The 12209-nt window shown below is 45.2% G+C and overlaps 1 pseudogene; it reads left to right on the top strand.

Annotated features, from left to right (window-relative positions):
* Positions 1-1384: 1384 nt before the first annotated feature.
* On the top strand, positions 1385-2012 carry LOC103890429 (SOSS complex subunit B1-like; annotated as a pseudogene).
* The last annotated feature ends 10197 nt before the right edge of the window (positions 2013-12209 follow it).

Raw genomic sequence — 12209 nt, forward strand, 5'->3', positions numbered from 1 at the left:
CTCATTTTGTGTTAGTTTCATTTGGAAAATGCATATATTAGCATATCTTTGCAGATATTTCATGTGCCTAAGTATACTGGTCCTCCTCTCCCAAGACTGTAAACTCAAGGTTGGGAACTAATGGAAAACATCTTGAACATTGCTGCCTAATTCCTCAGAAATGTGTGGATGTGAGCGCCATCTAGCTGCATTATCTGTGGTTCTACTGTGACCACTAGGCACAATTCAGCTCACGTGGCTGTTCTGGCTCAACAGTTGTTGGATTTGTCAGGAACTGGAGGATGACAGTGGTGTGACCAGCATATCAGGAGGTACTCAGGAGAAGTTAGCGATCCAGTGAAATGAAGAGTATCTCTGAAATGAGATGAGATGGAAGGCCACATCCACGGAACATAGAATTTGAGATTTATACAAAACTTGAAGCCGCACAAAGCAAAAGCTGTCTCCGTGTTACTTGTGCTATTTATTATGTAATCCCCCCTTTATTTATTTATTTATTGAAACAGGATCTTGCTCTGTCACACAGGCTGGAGTGCAATGATGCAATCATAGTTCACTACAAGTTTGAACTCCTGGGAGCAAGCAATCCTCCTGCCTCAGCTTAGTTGGGACTATAGGCCTGTGACACCACACCTGGCTAATTTTAAAATTTTTTATAGAGACCAGGTCTTGCTCTGTTGCCCAGGCTGGTCTCAATCTCTTGGGCTCAAGTGATCCAACCTCCCGCCTCAGCCTAAAAAGATATTCACTTTTAATTAAATGTAGCTCTTATTTCTATAACACTTTTTCTTCATTATTTGGCCTACTATTAAATTGTAATTACAGAGTTTAAAAATAGCTTGCCTGATAAAGGTATTTATGTGTCCACCAAAATTCAGCATAATGGTCCACACATGCTAGAATCAATTTCCATTCCAAAACTCTTGATCTTGTTAATTTATGAACAAGAAGTCTTTCCAGCATAACATGAAAACCCAAACACATAAAAGCTAGATAAATTTGACAGTATAAAAATTTAAGGCCGGGAGTGGTGGCTCACACCTGTAATCTAAGCACTTTGGGATTACACTTTGGGAGGCCAAGGCAAGCAGATCAATTGAGGTCAGGAGTTCGAGACCAGCCTGGCCATCATGGTGAAACCCCGTCTCTACTAGAAATACAAAAATTAGTGGAGTGTGGTGGTGCACGCTTGTAATCCCAGCTACTTGGGAGGCTGAGGCAGGAGAATCGCTTGAACTCGGGAGGCGGAGGTTGCAGTGAGCCGAGATCGTGCCACTGCACTCCAGCCAGGGCGACAGAGAGGACACCATCTCAAAACAAAAAAAAAAAAAAAGAAAAGAAACAAGCTAAGAAACAAAAAAATGGTTTGGTTGGCTCTGGCTGCATGTTGACGGAGACGTTTGTGAAGGATATCAAGCCCAGGCTCAGGAGTCTGGAGCTTATCGTCATTGTGCTGGAGACAGGCCAACACAAAGGAGGGGCACAAGGTTCAGACCTGCAAAGTGGCGGACAAAATGGGCAGCCTCAATATCTCCATCTGTGATGACATCGGCAATCTGATCCAGCCTGGGGACGTTGTCCAGCTCAACAAAGTGTACGCTTCAGTTTTCAAAGGTTGTCTGACTGACACTGTATACTGGCCATGGGGATGATCTACAGAAGACTGGAGAATTCTGTATGGTTTATTCTGAATTTCCTAACTTCAATGAGCCAAACTCAGAGTACAGCAACCAGCAGGCGCCCAACAAGGTGGTGCAGAACAACAGCAACCCTACAGCTTCCCAGCCTACCACTAGGCCCCCTGATGTTTCTCCAGCTTCTGAAAGCCAGAATGGGAATGGACCGAGTAACCCATCAGGGTCCTGGTAGTGGCCCACATCCCCCTCATAGTCTGTCCCACCCCCCAGTACCAGAAACACTCAAAGCCAGCCCAATCACACACCTGCAGGCCCACCTGGCCCTTCAGCCCTGTTAGTAACGGCAAAGTAGCCCGGAGGAGCAGCAAGATATAGCGTGACCTTTTTCCTTCCGGCTACCAACAACATCCCGTGTTTGCCAGAGAGTAGGACAGCTTTCCACTGGCTGGCTGGTGTCACAGTATTTTAGCCACTGAACTTCAGTGGAGGGGTGGTGAGCAGTGGCCTCATCCACCCTAATCTCATACTCCCCCATTGTCCAGCTGAACTACCTGTCCCCTGGGAGTCCAGACCTTCCTCTCTTTCCTGTTTAGAAATGATAGTTACCATCTGTTTCTTCTGTGTGTCACATGGGGGTCTAACTAAAATCTCTCCTTCCTAATAAATGTTACCACTCTGAAAAAAAATGTTTAAACTTCTGTTCAAGAGAGGATACCATAAAGAAGACTGAAAGATATCCAATTGGAGCAAAATATTTGCACTATACACAACAAAGGATTTGAAGTCCTTAACAAATAAAGAACCTCCCAAAGTGCTGGGATTACAGGGGTAAGCCACCATGCCCAGCCAGTATATTTAAACTCTTAACAGTAGGTATTGCAGAGGATGAGAGAGAATACCAAGCACTGATATTTTCTGTTTTATACAGTTCTGTGTTATTCAAATTTTTCACAAGTATATGCTAGTGTTGTAACCAGGGGAGGAAAAAAAACACTTTTACATTGAGAAAGAACTAGAATTCCTGCATTAAGCCTTGCAAAGCATTCCCATCAGCCTCCTTTCCCATCAAAATGTCCATCTAATTACAGCAAATGTCTTTAAGTGCCTTGCTGAAGTTGATTTTCCTTTTCCTGGTCTGTTTCAGCTTGGACTGACTTGGATTAGAATCTGGCTTCATCAGTTTCAGTGGCTGGGAGAACCTGAAGATAATGGACTTCTCCCAGCTGTCACTCTCAAGGAGAAGCATGGTCTTGATTCCTACCTCACAACTACCAAACATAAGTGTCTGTCACATTCTCTTTCCCTTCATTTCCCTCCCCTCTGGGGTAAGGCAAAGATCCAAGTCCCGGCTTCTGTCCTCAAAGCCCTCATAGTCCAGTGTAACGGGCTGACCTAACTAAGCAAGGATGGCATTTGATGACCTTCATGGGATTATCAAATGGAGATGACTTCGAGCTGGGGGTCCTGGGGGTGGTGGGGAATTGCTGAAAAGTACTCAGTGGAGGCACATGGGATGTGAGTTCTGAGAAGGGTGGTGTGTCTAGATAGGTGGGATCATGGTAAGGCCAAGGCAAGCAGGGACATGGTGGCGATCCGTTTTGCCACCCCTTACCTATGCTGCAGGCCTGAGGGGTCCCCCGCTTGGCCTGGACCTTGGTCTCATCTCAGGGGATCGGGACTCAGCAAAGGCTGTCCTCACTGTCCTTACCACCCACGAAGGCATGTAATTGTCATGTTTTCCTTTCCCATTGATTCCTTTTTGTCGTGACCTTCTGTACCTACCTCAGGTAACTTAGTTTGTGTTTTTCAAGCCGATTGTTGGTTAATTTATTCAGTCCGTGTTTCTTAGAAAAGGCTCATTGGAGACTCATAAAAACCAGCACTCCTCTAAAATAACAAATGAACTTCTAGTCAATGCCTGACTACCTCCAACTCGTGTTCCTAACCTTGGGTCTTGGACAAACCAGTTAACAGCTCTGGGTCTCATTTCCTCCTGTCTGATGATAGTGAAGGTGACAGTGGTTGTCTCAACCAAGCTACCTACAGTCAGAGCCCGAGACAGGGATTCCTGTTCAAGCGACTGAGTGAGGTGCCCTCAGGGGTTAGAAGTGAGGCAGCAGGACAGGGAAGGGTGAAGGGATGCTGGGTTGGAGACTAGCTTCAGCCTGCTGCAATGAGGACCTTGGGAGCACAGCTCGCCCTAAGAAGTTGGTGCTACTTTAAGGCAGGGGGCAGCCTTTTGTACTCCAGGACATCAAGTCCATACAAAGGGCCAGCCTTTTGTACCCCAAGTCATCAACTTGATGCAGGGGGGCAACCTTTTGTGCCGTAGCTCATCAGGCATTGACCACGAGCTGCACAGAGTAACCCTTTAGGTGAGGCTGCTCCCTTTGGCTGAGAGTAATTCTCCAAAGAAAGGGTGCAGGTAGAGCCATCAGCAGCCAACCCTCACAGCAGTGTGGATGGGGACAGAGGTGGGGTGAGTCGGATGCATCTCTGGGCATGTGCACACTGGGTAATAAACTCTGACATTTACCGAGTGCTTATTATTTGCCAGGTACTTATCTAAGTACTTTACCTACACTAACAGATGATGCTCATGCCACCCTATAAAGTAGATATATCCTTCTACTATTAGCTGCATTTTACAGATGAAGAAATGGAGGCACAGAGAGGTTAAGTAACTTGCCCAAGGCTACACAGCAAGTGAAGGGGAGAACCAAGTTGGGAAAAATGATCCCTAAGTAACTTTAGTTAGGAATTTCAGACTGATGTCATTTATTTAGTCAGTTATCAATTCATTCCACATTTATTGAGAGCCTCTCATGTCCTAGAAATGACACAGATAAATCAAACATGTCTCCAGCCCTCCAGGAGCTCAAACTCTACTGGGAGAAGCACTGTGTGCATTACTTAATACTGGACTGTGTCTGAGCACTCTGAGAGGGAAGTGCAAAAGTGTGCTACTTCTGCCCTGGGGCATTCGGAGAGATGGCTGGGAGAAGATAAGGCTGCAGTTTTGTCTGGAAGGATACGCAGATATTAAGGGTTAAAGGTTGAGAAGGACATTTCTGGCAGAGGGAACGGTGCATGGCAGGACAAAGACACTGAAAGATGGAGGTGTGGGGCAGGGTGGAGGGAACAAGAGTGCTCAGAGACAGGCTGGGATGGCTGCAGGCTGTGAGAGGCCTGTGGGGTTTGGCCAGTGTAGGGAGACCCAGGTTCCTCAGCCAGTCCGAGTTCAGTCTCTACCCGCAACAGACTGGCTCAGTGGAGGTGGCAAAGGATGATGGCTGTCTCAGTCCCCAAACCCCCTTTCAAGTGGAAAAGCACCAGCAGAGCTGCCTGCCTGCCATCCATTCAGCCTGGCTCCAACCACCTCTGAGCCACAGGCAGACGGGAAAAGTTATCCTGAGGCAGGGAGGAGGGACCTCTGCAATTGACTCAATAAGAAAACAGAATTTTAGAATAAAAAAGGAGAGTTTTTGTTTTTTTTTTTTTTGATACTGTCATGTCTCTCTCTCTATCTTTGGTTCGTTTTTAAAAAAACAAGGAGTACAATTCATTGCTCTTATCTTTCTACCCCATCCTGTTGAAATCCAAGTGTGATCCTCTGCAAGTCTAGTGCACACTCCCACCTTTATCAAAACCCACCTTTACGATATCAGTTATCCTGCTGCTAGATAACTGCCGCTGGAGGAGGGAGTGGTCGCCAGACTGGATGAAGTTCGCAGTTCTCTCCCAGGTGACTGTCTGGGTATAGTTGTGATTCAACTGTTAATGATGTAACCAGAGCCCAGGGAAAACATTGCCAAGAACTAGGACACCTTTTGCAAAAGTTTGAAAAAAAAAAAGAGGGTGAGAGAGAAAAGACTACAAATTAGGTACAGTGTACACTGCTCGGGTGATGGGTGCACCAAAATCTCACTAATCACCACAAAAAAACTTATCTCTGTAACCAAATACCACCTGTTCCCCAAAAACCTATGGAAACAAAAATTTAAAAAAAGATTTCTTGTAATAGTTTGTCTCCTTAGGATAAATATCTTACAAGTATAGTAATTTAAAAAAAAGAAAAGAAATGATAAACCAAAAGAAAAAAAAAAAAGAAAGTTCAAAACAACAGTCAAATTTTCCTAAAATGGCCTAGCATCAGGAGGAAACTTTCTCTAACTCACCATTGCATTTCCAGTGCCTTGCACCATGCCTGGCAAATAGTAGGTGTCTAATAAATATTTGTTTTTTGCTTGTTTTGAAAACATGAACTTTTGTTTTTTCCTCTGTCTCTTTCTTTCTGAAGGTTATATGCAGACTTTGAATGAATCTCAGCATCTCAAGATCGCCTAAGATTTCAGGTCTAACCTAACCCTAATTCACACTAGTTCCTATTTCTCAAGCGCCTGTGATATGCCAGGAACTGTACTAAATATTTTAATAATAATAAAATTATAGCTAACATACACATAGCTAACTTTTATGTAAAGTACGATTGTAAGTGTTTTGCATATAATGGCGTATTTAATTCTCCACGTGAACTCTAGGAAGTAGGTATTACCATCTTTATTTTACCAAAGAGAAATATGAGGCTCTGCAGGTTGTGTGACTTGCCCAGAGTGACTTAACCCAGGACTCTAACCCATGATGCCACAGCTGCAGAGCTGAAGAAAAATGTTCAGGCCCGTCCTGAACCCATCTCAGTCCCTGCAGGCAGAGTCCCAAGGGTTCCTGGAGCATAGCTTTGTACCTGGCTTCCTTGCCACCTTCCTGGCTGACATGGATGGAGGAGTACTCTCCTTGGCTATCCTGGTGCCATTGGAATGATCAGTCTGGGCCAAGAAGGCAGAATTGCACCTTTAATCATTTCCTAGGATGTCCTGTCTAAAAGCTTCCATCCTGTTTGTGTTTCCTTGTCGGGGGTGGCAGCTGAAAAGCTTCTCTGGATTTCTGGGAGCAGCTAAGCCTAATGGAAGAGGGGTGGGAGCAACAGCTGTGTCTCTGAAGCACTTGGCTTGCCTTAGTGCTGTGCCCTTTGTGGTCCCATAGTGGATTCTCTGTAGATTTGAACAACAGTGGCACCTTTGGGAAAGGCGAAGGCTTTCTGAGAGGTCAGTGGGCAGCCTGTGCTCAACTGGACTTAATTTCTGGGAGTTTGTGTAAATTATCTCTCTTTTCGTCTCTACACATTCTGGTATGTACAGATTCTAAGGATCCAAGCAGGCTCCAATATTCCCCCGGCACGGGTAGACACGGAGTTCGTAAGGAATGTTTATGAATTGACCCCTGTCTTGTGTTTCCGTTGACTGGCTTTCTTTTTACTTTAGGCCACTAAAAATTAGTTTTCACTTAAAAAAATTTTTTTTTTTTTTTTTTGAGACAGGGTCTCACTCTGTCGCCAGGCTGGGGTGCAGTGGCCAATCTCAGCTCACTGCAACCTCTGCCTCCCAGGTTCAAGCGATTCTCCTGCCTCAGTCTCCTGAGTAGCTGGGACTACAGGCGCGTATCACCACGCCCAGCTAATTTTTGTATTTTTAGTAGAGATAGGGTTTCACCATGTTGGCCAGGATGGTCTCTATCTCTTGACCTTGTGATCCACCTGCCTTGGCCTCCCTAAGTGCTGGGATTACAGGCGTGAGCCATCACGCCCAGCCTAAACTTTTCTTTATTTTAGGGTGTGTGTTTTCTTTTTGAGACGGAGTCTCACTTTGTCGCCCAGTGCAGTGGCACTATCTTGACTCACTGCGACCTCCACCCACCAGGTTCAAGCGATTCTCCTGCCTCAGCCTCCCAAGTAGCTGGGATTACAGGTGTGCACCACCATGCCCGGCTAATTTTTGTATTTTTAGTAGAGACAGGGTTTCACCATGTTGGCCAGGCTGGTCACGAACTCGTGACCTCAAGTAATCCACCCACCTTGGCCTCCCAAAGTGCTGGGATTACAGGTGTGAGCCACTACGCCCAGACTATTTTAGTGTTTTAGCAAAATCTTTTGAACACGATCAAATAAACTACCCATTGGTAGTTAACTGTATTTTCATGAAAATTGAAAAAGTTAAGAGACTTTACAAGGTTCCAGTGAAGCTGATATGGACATCAAGCATTTGGAGGTCTCTCAATAAACATTTGTTGATTGAATGGATACGTAGATATTGTAATGAGTTAGCTGAACCACCGTGTTGGAGAAGGGGAACATGAGTCAAATATCATTGAATTAAACTTTTTCTTTCTTTTTTTTTTTTTTTTTCGGAGACGGATTCTCACTCTATCACCCAGACTGGAGTGCAATGGCACACAATTCTCCTGCCTCAGCCTCTTAAGTAGCTGGGATTATAGGCGTGCACCACCATGCCCAGCTAATTTTTGCATTTTTAGTAGAGATAGGGTTTCACCATGTTGGCCAGGCTGGTCTCGAATTCCTGACCTCAGGTGATCTGCCTGCCTCAGCCTCCCAAAGTGCTGGGATTACAGGCGTGAGTCACCGCACCTGGCCAAATTCTTTTTCTTTACTAGTGACAGTTAGAGATTAAATGTGAAAAAAAGGGATGAGTGAAAGGGACAAATCAGGCAAACTCTTCGATTTGGGGCCTGAGAAACTTTGAGTCATGGTGACTTGCACTGAGAAAACAAAGACTTGAGTAAGAACGGATTTGGGGCGCAGAAATCAAGAGTTCTGTTTTCAGGGTTTCTCAGTCTAAGCTCTATTGACATTTTGGGCCAGATAATTCTTTCGGGGACTGTCCTGTGCACTGCAGGATGTGCAGCAGCTTCCCCGGCCTCTACCCACTAGATGCCTGTAGCACACCTCCCCACCGCCCCCAGGTGGCTCCAAACATATCTCCAGACATGGCTGAATGTCCTTGGTGGGGCCAGACTCCCCAGGTTGACAACCACGGGGTTGAAGTGAAGACCCTATGAGATCGCCAGTGGGGAGTGGGAGAGTAAGGGTGGGAGTGGGGAAGGGGAGTGTCCAGTATGCGGGAGAGAGGCCTGAGAGAGGCATAAATTGCCGCAGATGAACGTTATAGTCGATATCAAGAACTTTCCGGCAAATGGTAAAATTCTGAAATGCATTGCTTTTGGTCTCAGAAGTTATAGGGACAAGGACCAAGAGCTAGTTGGATACCCTGTGAACTGGAGGGAGCCAGATGGCCCTGGCCTGGAGCCCTGGTTCAGACACTTAGCATCACTTAACAACTCTGGGCCCATTTCCTCACTGTCAAATGTGGCTAATAGCATCTGCCTCCTGGAGCCGATAAGCTAGAGATATGCATAGAGATTAGAGATATGTATATAAGCTATTGAGACTGGTGCCTGCCACGAAGCAGGGCACTAGAAAATATTAGTAATTGCTGTTACTATTCCTAATATCAGGTTTTATGTTGGCACTTTCCTGCTGGGAGCTCAGGAACTAACAGGAGGCCACCTATAAAGCCTTTTTGGGTCTATCATCCTAATTGAAATCTATGCGAGCCTTCCTGTGGTAGTATTTGAACGAAAAATGCAATTGTCTAGAAAGCAATTGCCATTTAAACTGTCACAGAAACAGTTAGAATAATACTGTAGATATTTTTATGTTTCAGCCCAAATGTATTCAAAGTGGTATCCGATTCCTGGCAGGGAACGCTCAACATGTCTTTAACAGCTGAAAGAAAGGATCCACCTAGGTAGATATTTTACGTCTTCGGGGGGAAAAGCAATATTTCTGTATAAAAATGCTTCATTTATTATTTTTTATATATTTTAAACAATGAAAATGTCATGGAGCAGCCCTTGGTTGGCTATGTCCCAGACCAGCCACTGTTTCATGTGCATCCTGTCCATACAGCCTTCAAAACAACCAGTTGAAGCCAGGCGTGGTGACTCATGCCTGTAATCTCAGCACTTTGGGAGGCCAAGGTGGGCGGATCACTTGAGGTCAGGAGTTAGAGACAAGCCTGGCCAACATGCTGAAACCCGTCTCTACTAAAAAATACAAAGCTGGTGTGGTGACGTGCACCTTTAATCCCATTTACTTGGGAGGCTGAGGCAGGAAAATCGCTTGAATCCAGGAGTCAGAGGTTGCAGTGAGCTGAGATTGCAGCACTGCACTCCAGCCTGGGCAACAGAGCAAGACTCCATCTCAAAAACAAAACAAAACAAAAAAACCAGTTGAGTGCATGGTTGTATTATTCTCTTTTCACCGAGGAGGAAAATGAGGCACAGAGAGGTTGGGTACTTGCTCAAAGTCAGACAGCTAAGTGGCAGGGTAGGAATTTGAACCTAAACATTCTATCCCTAAAGCCTGAACTTTTAAGCACAGTACTGTATGTAGCTCACAGGAAGATTGAAGGGAAAACTTCTAGAGACATTAACAACATCCAGACAGGCACTTCTCCATTTATTATTCACTTGTCCACATTCCCCATCTTATTTTCTTTCACACACACATCGTTGGTATTCCCTTTAATTTCAATTCTTTTTATCTTTTTTTCCAAGAAATATTTTACCATTATATTTTAATACTATATATAAAACATCAGGCACAAGAGAGCCTTCAAATGAAAAAGCAGAGCGTGCCCGAAGAAAATGCTTCTACAATGGTCTTTATCTCATACAGCTGAATATAATTTCCCCCAGATGTTACTCTAGTCACTTATTAAATTAATCTTTCGTGTTTTAATACCTATAGAAACTGCACCAAAATCTGAGCTGTTCAAAGGGATCTGCAAACCAGGTAGATTGATACATTTGTAAATATTCCCTTTGACCTGTTTGATCTTCATTCACAACCACACTAATTGAGCTGATTGAGGGCAATGTCATTGGGTCTTTTGCATATTCAGATTTTCCAGCCTCCTCTTTCTGGATGTGAATGAGGTTCAGAAGAATGAGTGGGAGAGGCCCAACTGACTCAGCCAGAAATACCGGGTTGGCCCTTTCCCGGGGCAAGCAGTGAGGACAGCACTGAATGGCTTAAATGAGTGTTTATCCCAGCTGCCGCCCCGCCCCAGCCAGGAAGGAAGTCCTTACCATCTGGGCACTGTTGCTTTGGGCTACTTGGAGTGTGGAAGGAGGCATTCTGCTTCCTTTAAAACCCTTTAACAACGTTGCGGACCAAAGCTTCATGATTTTTCAAGAGGAAAAGTCCTTGACAGGCTCCCAGGACTCAAATCTTCTATTCCTGAGAGACCTATCACTGGTGGTGGGGGGCTCAGCCCCCTGGAGCCAGTTCTCCTCCCTATGCTAAGGTGGCGAGAGTCTCCCAAATAGAACAGAGGTGCTAATAAGCTTTGGGGAAGAAACAAACAGAAGAAGCTCAAAAAGTACAGAAACTGTCAAAGTGGATATTTTAAAAGCCTCCCACTGGAGCTCGTCTCCTGTGTTCCCTCGGAGCTGTGAAACTTTTAAAATGTTGAAATCATTAGCCCTATTATTGTGTCAGTCTGCCACATTCACTTCCATCTTTCCGTTTCTATCCACCCACCAGCCACCCCGCCTCTCCCAGCAAGCTGAATTACACCACATTCAAATCTTCTGTGATGGAACTCCCTAAAATATGCTCTTTTTTCAAAATATGTTTACATTCAAGTCACTCAAGTGCTGCATTGCTGAGTCGAAGACTTCAGACATTTTAAGGAAGGATAGAGAAATAGGAGATTAGGGCCTGTGGTCTAGTGTTCTGTAGTATTCTAACTCTTTATCCTCTTCTCCCAGTCCCCAATCTCACCCCTTATCTATGGTCTTTGGCTGTTCTTTTTTTTTTTTTTTTTTTTTTTTTTGAGTTTTGTGCTTGTTGCCCAGACTAGAGTGCAGTGGCATGATCTTGGCTCACTGCAACCTCCGCCTCCTGGATTCAAGTGATTCTTCTCCTCAGCCTCCCAAGTGGCTGGGATTACAGGACTGTGCCTTCATGCCTGGCTAAGTTTGTATCTCTAGTAGAGATGAGGTTTCACAATGTTGGCCAGGCTGGTCTCGAACTCCTGACCTCAGGTGATTCGTCCACCTCAGCCTCCCAAAGTGTTGGGATTACAGGCATGAGCCATGATGCCCGGCTGTCTTCGGCTGTTCTTTGATGTAAGGCGGCAAGAGCCTGGATTGGTAGTGTGTGCCTGTAGTCCCGGCTACTTGGGAGGCTGAGATGGGAGGATTGCTTGAGCCCAGACATTTGAGGCTGCAGTGAGCTATGATGGCGCCACTGCACTCCGTCTTGGGTGAAAGAGCAAGGCTTTGTTTCAAGAAAAAAGAAAAAAGAAAGAAAGAAATGAAGGAAGAAAAAAGGAGTCAAGAGGAACAAAGATCAAGCCTGTATAACTCAGTCATACCATGGGACCAAAGTACCACGAGCAAAAAGGTCGAAACACTGAGTTTCGCTGATGCTAAGTTGGAACTCCAAAGAGATCTCAAAGCTTTTCCCAACTGTGATCCTTCCTCTTCTCTCCTGAGCACCGCCTCCAGCCACCCTTGGTTCTCCTGAGGTCATGCCAAGCTCTGAGAGGATCAGTGGCTGGTGGCTCAGAAGGGCCAAGGCTTTGGAGCCAATCTGACCTTGGCTTCAAGTCTAGCACCTGTGGGACCTTGGTCAGGTCCCTTTCCAGA

This window comes from Pongo abelii, chromosome 3, assembly GCF_028885655.2.
Source record: "Pongo abelii isolate AG06213 chromosome 3, NHGRI_mPonAbe1-v2.0_pri, whole genome shotgun sequence".
In the NCBI taxonomy this organism is placed as follows: Eukaryota; Metazoa; Chordata; class Mammalia; order Primates; family Hominidae; genus Pongo; species Pongo abelii.